The sequence below is a fragment of the Canis lupus genome, chromosome 38 (assembly GCF_011100685.1).
Source record: "Canis lupus familiaris isolate Mischka breed German Shepherd chromosome 38, alternate assembly UU_Cfam_GSD_1.0, whole genome shotgun sequence".
Classification (NCBI taxonomy): Eukaryota; Metazoa; Chordata; class Mammalia; order Carnivora; family Canidae; genus Canis; species Canis lupus.
In genome coordinates, this window is record NC_049259.1 from 4,420,141 (window position 1) to 4,428,329 (window position 8,189).

The 8,189-nt window shown below is 35.2% G+C and overlaps 1 pseudogene; it reads left to right on the forward strand.

The window, feature by feature from the left end:
• Nucleotides 1-6,867: 6,867 nt before the first annotated feature.
• On the forward strand, nt 6,868-7,635 carry LOC100686327 (annotated as a pseudogene).
• Nucleotides 7,636-8,189: the final 554 nt, after the last annotated feature.

An 8,189-nucleotide genomic window follows, 5' to 3' on the forward strand; every position in this document is an offset into this window, starting at 1 on the left:
GCCAGCTTTTGTATTTTTTCACCTTTTGTTCATGTGTTCAGTGTCAACTCCACAACTAATGCTTTAGTTCAGACTCTCATTTTCTCTTCTTTCAACCATTGTCATATTCTCCAACCTCATCCCCATGCCTCCTAACTTGCTTTTCTCCATTTACCTTTACCATAGGCTGCCAGAGTGATTTTTCTAAAAAGCAAGATTACCTTATTACTCCATTGTTTAACAATCTTCAATAGATTATTGTTTCCTACAAGATGAAGCCCAAACTTCTTTATATAATGCCAGGGCTTTCATGACTGGAGTGCTCCCAGTGCCCAGTTGGGCTTTTTTTTTTTTTTTTTTTACTTTATCTCAAATTTTACGAAATCAACCTTATCAAAATATCCATAGTTCTTTTCTTTTTTTAAAAAAAATATTTATTTATTTATTCATGAGAGACACAGAGAAAGAGGCAGAGATACAGGCAGAGGGAGAAGCAGGCTCCTTATGGGATATCCCAATGTGGGACTTGAATCCCCGGGACCCAGGATCAAGCCCTGAACCAAAGGCAGATGCTCAACCACTGAGCCACCCAGGCCTCCCTCAAAATATCTATAGTTTTGCAGAGCACCTTCTTTAATGACTCAGGTGCCTTTTGGGGGTTATTCTTAATTTCCAAAATTACTTTATTTACTAGGCCAACAACTACTCATCTACCAACATTCAACTCATTTGTTACTTTTCCTGAATTCTTCAAATGAAATACTTAATTCTTCTTTCATGACCCCACTACAATATATACATTCTGCCCCTAAAATATCCCTATTAAATTTATTTGTTTTTACATCTGTCTCACTTAGTCATGTGAGTTCAGGTATTCAGTCAACAAATGATTAATTAGAATGTCCTTTGATAGGATTAGAGTATTTGAAGATGATCAAACAAACTCTTTGGAATAAAAACCTTATATACAATTTGCCCTTTCATCCCCTTATTCACAGAATCAACCTTTAGCAAACTTTAGAAACATTATATACATATGCATGAACATATATGTGTAGCATATATATATGTATATATATATGAAAGATTCAGTAAAATTATGATTACATTAGTAAAAGATTAACTGATTCATTGGTAAGTGATTGCATTTAGTTAGTAAAATAATATCCTCTCTAACTCATATATCTTATTCCTGTGAACTATGTAAGGTTAATTTTCACCATGAAAGTTTCCTACATTACATCAATGAGACCTGGAATCACAATCTGGTCCTGCTGCTATGTCTGTGTCTAGGTTTATGAGTAGTGGTACCTATTAAGCAGGCTTCCTACACAGACTCAGGGAGATACTTGTATTTAAATTCTAATACATAATGGGTACATAATACACTTTTGTTGTTGTTGAATTCCCCCAATTTCAAATTATAAAGTAGGTTTTCCAGCCGTGTGGCCTGTAACATATTTTTTTTTTTTTTACTTTTTGTGTATTTCTTAATCTTATTAGTTGCAATTACTCCTGAAATGAGTAAACATACCTTTTATTTCTTTTTATCTTTGCTATTATCTAGTACAGTGCCTTATATATCAGAGTTGCTTAAAATAATTTAAAATAATTTATTTGTAGAGTGAATATTTTCCATGTGCTAGCCCCTTCATCTTATAAAATACTAACACCCTCACCCTGCATCTACCCAGACAAGACTGACACATTCAAGGCTCCTGAATATAAGATTGTTTCACTGGATTATGAAAGTATATTATGAACATGTAAAATAAAGGAAGTGCTTGTTCTTATTGCAGGTAGAAATGTAAATAAAAACGTGTTCATAGTAGTTAAAAAACAAAAGAAATGAACCCTAAAATATGCAGAAAAAATTCAATCAGAAAGCATGGGATATACATATAAGAAACTTCTAAAATGTTATTTAAAAATTATAAAACAAAAATGGAGTAAATGAAAAGATACATGTAATTGTTTATATCAAGACGGTGTGGTGGAAGTTGTTGAAATGTATTATGACCAATTATGAACATTGTCATACGTTCTTGCATTATTATTTTCTTAATTTTGTTTTCTAAAAAGAATTAATATGGAATATGGTATGATGTAAAGTAGTGCATCATGATAGTTGTCAAATAGTAGCTAAACAACAACAGTGTGGAGTTGTAGGGGAAGAGAAGAGCTAGAATGGGGGTGGTGGTGAATGGGACTACATGACCCTCAATACTTCTTTCATAAAAAAGGTAATACCATGACTTTATCAGGACAATTGCTATGTAAACTAAAATTCTTTCCTAAAAGTGTATATCATTGAAAACTATGTTTAAATTTCTCAAAGGCAAATTGGAAGAATGCAAGGACATTTGTTTTGCAAAGAAATGTCCTGCACACTTTTCTTTTCTTTTTTTTTTTTTTTACTAAACTAATAATTGTCTGGCTTCAGGGAGCAAGTCCCATGGATAATATTGCAAGATTTGGTGCAATACTATTCATCTTTTAGCCATGATATATTTAGTTTCTAAACCTTTACATTTATAGACTAAAATTTACTTAATCTTTATTCAATTTCTCATTTTAAGTTTTTGATCTAATGAATATCATTTACAGAGAGACAAACCACAACGTATCTCCCACATATTACATATCTCCCATGTATTGTAAGTGTAGACACTCTAGGATATTTTCCAAGGATAATTTTGTTTTTAACTTATAATTAACAAAACCTGTAAGAATATGATGAAAAATAAAATTAAAAATTAATTAATAAAATTAAAATTAAATAAAATTTAAAAAAAGGAAACTAAAATCCTTAGGATGGGGTAGTTTCCTTTTCTCTTAGCTTAGATGCAGACTGTTCAGTCGAGCAGTTTGGTTTCACTTCATGAGAAAGCCGAGTGGGCTCTCGGCACATCCATGCTTTAAAGAAGCACCACTGTCCCCAGGTTCTAATGCAGCACTTTAACAGCATCTTGAAAGCCTAATGAACCTCAGGCATATTCATACAGTTCAAAAGAAGTCCCATGAATCCTCTTACACTGTTTATGCAGCACACATTTTTAAAAGGAAGACATTTTTAGTGCATGCAACTCTGTTTTCCATAGGATCCATACTCTAATGGGATAGAACTGGGTGAGAAAGGGTTCCCTCCTTCCCCAACCCCATGCTCCATTCTGAAGCAACACCACGAAGATTGTTTCGTAAATATATTTTTTAAAGATTTTATGTATTTATTCATGAGAGACAGAGAGAGGCAGAGACATAGGCAGAGGGAGAAACAGGCCCCCGTGGGGACCCCCATGCGGGACTCCATCCCAGGACCCCATGATTTGGACCTGAGCCAAAGGCAGATGCTCAACCACAGAACCACCCAGGTGTCCCTGTTTTGTAAATATTTTTAAGTGCCCTTCCATGAGCATTGACTATAAGGTGTTTTTTTTTCCCCCTTACTGCTAAATAACACCACAACTGCCTACTGGTGCTCCTATTTCTACTACTATTACCATCACTACTACTACTGAAGCACTCTGTGTTTCTGACAACATGGAACAACATTGTAATTATCATTTTAAAAGACCAGTAAGCTGAGACAAAGAGGTTAAGTATGGCAAATAGAAAAATTACAAAAAATCGGTATATAGCCTCTCTTTAAGTCAAGAGAAAAATCAGAAAACATGATACAGAGATTTACCCTTAACTTTTGTTCTTCATTCAAATTGTTCATTATTACTATAAATACCAGCTTGTTTCTTGGTTTAAAAAGCATTTAGCTTCTCTGAGTGTTGTTTTGTGTATTACCATCCTAACAGTGGCAGCAGTGTACCCGTGCTACGTAAAATATTTTGTCCCATTTAAGTCAAGATGAACTTCCCTCCCACCTCAGAAATGAAAGTTCTCTAAAATAGTCTGGATCAGTAAAGATAAACTCCTATTAAATATTGTTTCAAAATAACTATCTATTTTAATACTTATAAATACTATGTTCTGGTTTAAAAAAAAAAGAAGTGCATTTTCCTAGGACTTAGAAATCACTAATTACTGCTATGCACTTCACTTTGGTACAAAATCTTTTGTACCCAAAATCTTTTTCTTTTCCTTAATTGAAAACAGTGTCACAAAAGCATTTAAAGAAATCCAGTAGGAAAGTGGTTAAGGTTTTAAGCAATTTGAAGTCATATAAGGCTAAATTTAAATCACAATTCTAACTGTATAAACTTTGATAAACAACTATACATTGTTGTAAAATGGGCACAATATAAACTGGATCACAATGTCATTTTAAATATTATGTGAACTAATTATGTAAGGCAAGACACAGTTTGCACACAGCAAATAACTAAATTAATGTCAGCTTAAAATTATCAACAATATTTCACTGTATAATAATTTTAAAAAATATATTGGGATGTCTGGGTGGCACGATTGAGCATCTGACTGTTGGTTTTGGCTCAGGTCCTGATCGCAGGGTCCTGAGATCAAGTCCTGCATCAGGCTCCCCACTCAGTGTAGAGTTGGCTTGCAATCCCCTTCCCTCTGCCCTTCCCACTCGTTCTCTCTCTCTCTCTCTCTCTCAAATAAATCTTTAAAAAAATATATTTATCCAAAGGGTTTAGGCAAATTACATGACAAGTCATCTATAATATCTTTAGTTATAAAAGTTTCTATCACATATTCAAAGAAACCTAAAAGAATGACTTTGGAGATCCAGAAGCATTTTCTTTAAGGTTCTCTCAAAAAGAGTAATGTAGGTATGCTAGTTTCATCTATATATTCAACAGGTATTTTACAGTTACTATATTCTAGGCTCTGTGCTAAGCCACTAATAAATACTGGTGAATAGAATAAAATAAAAATAGTCTCTATGAGATCTGTGGTATTGTTTTGGTTCAATTAAACAGTAAAATTAAAGACCACTTGCAAGTTATGCTGGCACTAGGAGTTTAGTTCCAAAAACAACAGCAAAGCAGATAACAATGTCCTAAAGTAAAACAATAAAAACATCATTATTTTTAATAAGTTCCTACAAATTTTAATTAGGAAGAAAGGGAAAGATCCAGAATTTAACAATTAGTTTATGCACAATTAAGTATATGGCAATATACATGCAGAAAAGCTGTTCTACTAAAAAGGTGAGAAAGTATTGGGACAAAACAATAGATAGTGAGATAGGCAAGAAAAGAGCCTTAGAAAGGAGACTTTTTTCAGAAAGCACAGGGAAACCTATAATAAAATAATAGCTAATATTTTATAATTGTTTACTCTGTGCCAGAAAATGACAAAGCAATATGTATGTTTTATATCCTTTAATCCCCTCAAGAAAGAAGTATAGCCATCTTATTATATATGAGAATACTGGATTTCGATATTGTGGTAATTTGTTCAAAGTCACAGAACATGTCACCAGTGGCAGACTGAGTTTAACACAGATCTTCATGTCTCCAAAATCCAAGCACTCATCTACTATGTTCTGTGGACAGTGATAAATTTGGGATCTTAAACACTCTATCTTTTTAATGAAACTAACTTCGCAGGTGCTTTCCTTTGTTTTGTCCAGCTGGTAACTAGCTCTGCATATTTACTTTGTGAACACAATAAAATTAAGGAAAATTACGGAAGGAGAGGAAAAACGGCAATCGTGAAGATGCAAGCCGTGATACATTTGATTTCTGAATAATTTTATTGCCATAATTAAAAATATTTCTACTAGGAAGTTATCAAAAAGATTATTTGACAATTAATTGACTTTATCATTTAAGAATTGTTAATATTTATGTATATCTATTATTGATATTAATCAATGTATAAAAATTAAGGTAAACTATGTAGGATAAAAATTAAGGTAAACTATGTAGGATTAAAATATCCTTAAAATTTATTTTCATAGAATATTATTGAACATACAGAAAAAATGAAGAAAATCACATAAAATAGCATATTTAATCATTTTCTCTATATGATTAGAAGTCTGTTATCAAATATAACTTAATTTTCAATTTCATTCCAACCTTAATTGGAATTGTCTTGCTCAACAAATAATTATGCACCAAACACATAAAAATATGGCACTATGCTATGCCATGTGCAATAATTAAATTTTTTTAAATTACTGGAAGGATTTATAATGCTCTACAGAGTATACATAAATACGAAGGATATTATTCCGTAGGAGGAGAAAAGCATAGCCAATTCTCAGGCAAGAGTGAGACATTCAAAAACAGCTTTCCAATTGTCACCTCATTGGCACAGAACACACTTTATCTATGGCCCATAAACCACCAAAATAGATATCAGCTACCCTGGCCTCAGAAGCTACAGTCTCATCTGAGAATGGGTATTTTGTATGCTCTCTGGTTTTACAGTCCAAGCTTGGTGAAATGATCTAGGCTCAATAATTCAAAAACTAAAGCTAAAAGTTTTCTCAAACAACTAAAAGGTAACAGAAACTATAAGCCTGAAATTTATATTACTTGTGTATGTGGGCGTCCATGTGCGTGCATGTGCACGTGTATATATTTATAAGTTGGATACAGGCTGGCCCATGATATGTTTCAAACTTTACTGCAGAATTATTTTAATCACTGAGCAGCACATGGAATTTTTCACTGGCCATGAATCAGCATCATGATTGAGGCATGTCTAGGGAGAAATTCTGGTTTGCAACAAAGCAGCCGAGAATAATCCATATATGTTAAAAATCTCAACACACTGGATTTTGATTAAATACAACACAAAACCAATTATCAAAAGAAACAAAACAAACAAACAAAGAACCCATCTTGTAATATTTGCACACAAGTATTCATTGATCTGGAAGTTAGGTCTAAGTTCGAGCTATTTTAAATATTGTCTATAAAGAAAGAGAAATTGTAATTGTAGGGAAGCAATTCTGAGATGGGCGCGCTGAGGATGCAAGTCTGTGAGTCTACCAGTCCGTCTGTCCTGCTCTTGCCGACACAGTTTTCAGCCTTGACCTCCAGCAGTGCGAACTTGGGAAAGCTGGCCCAGAACTTCCAGGCCACCTTCGAGGACAAGGTGAAGCTCTCCGACCACAGAGGGAAGTACTTGGTCCTCTTTTTCTACCCACTGGACTTCACCTTTGCCCTTTGGAGATCACGCCTTGCAGTGAGTGTGCCAAGGACTTTGGCAAGCTGGGGCTCTGAGCTGCTAGGGGGTCTCTGTGGACTCTCAGGTCACCCAGCTGGCTTAGACCAACACTTTGAGGAAGGAGGGAGGCTTGGGGTCTCTGAACATCCCCCTGCTGGCAGATGTAACCAGAAGCCTGTCAGGGGATTATAGGCTGCTGAAGAAAGATGAAGGCGTTGCCCTCAGGGGCCCCTTTATCATCAATGGCAAGGATGCTCTTCGCCAGGTCACTGTCAACAATTTGCCTGTGGGGCACTCTGTGGACGAAACTCTGTGGCTGGTCCAGGTCTTCCACTATGCGCATGAGCATGGGGAAGTCTGTCGGCTGGCTGGAAGCGAGGCAGCAACGAAGTCAAGCCTAATGTGGACAACAGCAAAGGATAATTCTCCAAATACAAAGAGGCTCGCAGACAGGTGGAAAGCTTGGACTGTTGGCCTCCACCTGTACCCCTATCTAGATTCCCCCATTCTGACAGGAAAGGCCAGACCTGCCTCCTTAAACTCCATAATCCATGATTTTGAGGGCTAGGCCAAGGCCTTCTCATTCTCCTAGCTGGGATCTTGTGAATGGTGACCCCTTCCCTGGAGTCCACCTAGCTGGGCACAGGCCCAGAAGTAACCAATAAAGTATGAAAATAGAGAAAACAAAAACACAAACAAATCAAAATAAAACAAATTTCCAGGAAGGAAAGGCCATTAAAGTAGCACATTTTTACAATGAGGAGAAAATATCTACATACTTATGTTTGATAAAAGGCCTATATCCAGAATGTATAAGGAGTGCCTACATCTCTTACCAAAAAGGCCAAAGGACCATGAAATATGCTCAAAATCATTGGTCATTAGAGAAGTGAAAATTAAAACCACAATATCCTACCCTTATACACCACTCCAAAGGCTAAAACAACCGATGCTAGTAAGCTCGTGCAGTTGGTAAGAAAGTCAAAATGTAGAGCCACTTTGGAAAATAGGTTGGTGGATTCTTATAAAGATAAACATAATATACATTATTACCCAACAATCTCATGTCTAGATATATTCCCAAGAGAAGTGAGAATACATATCTACAC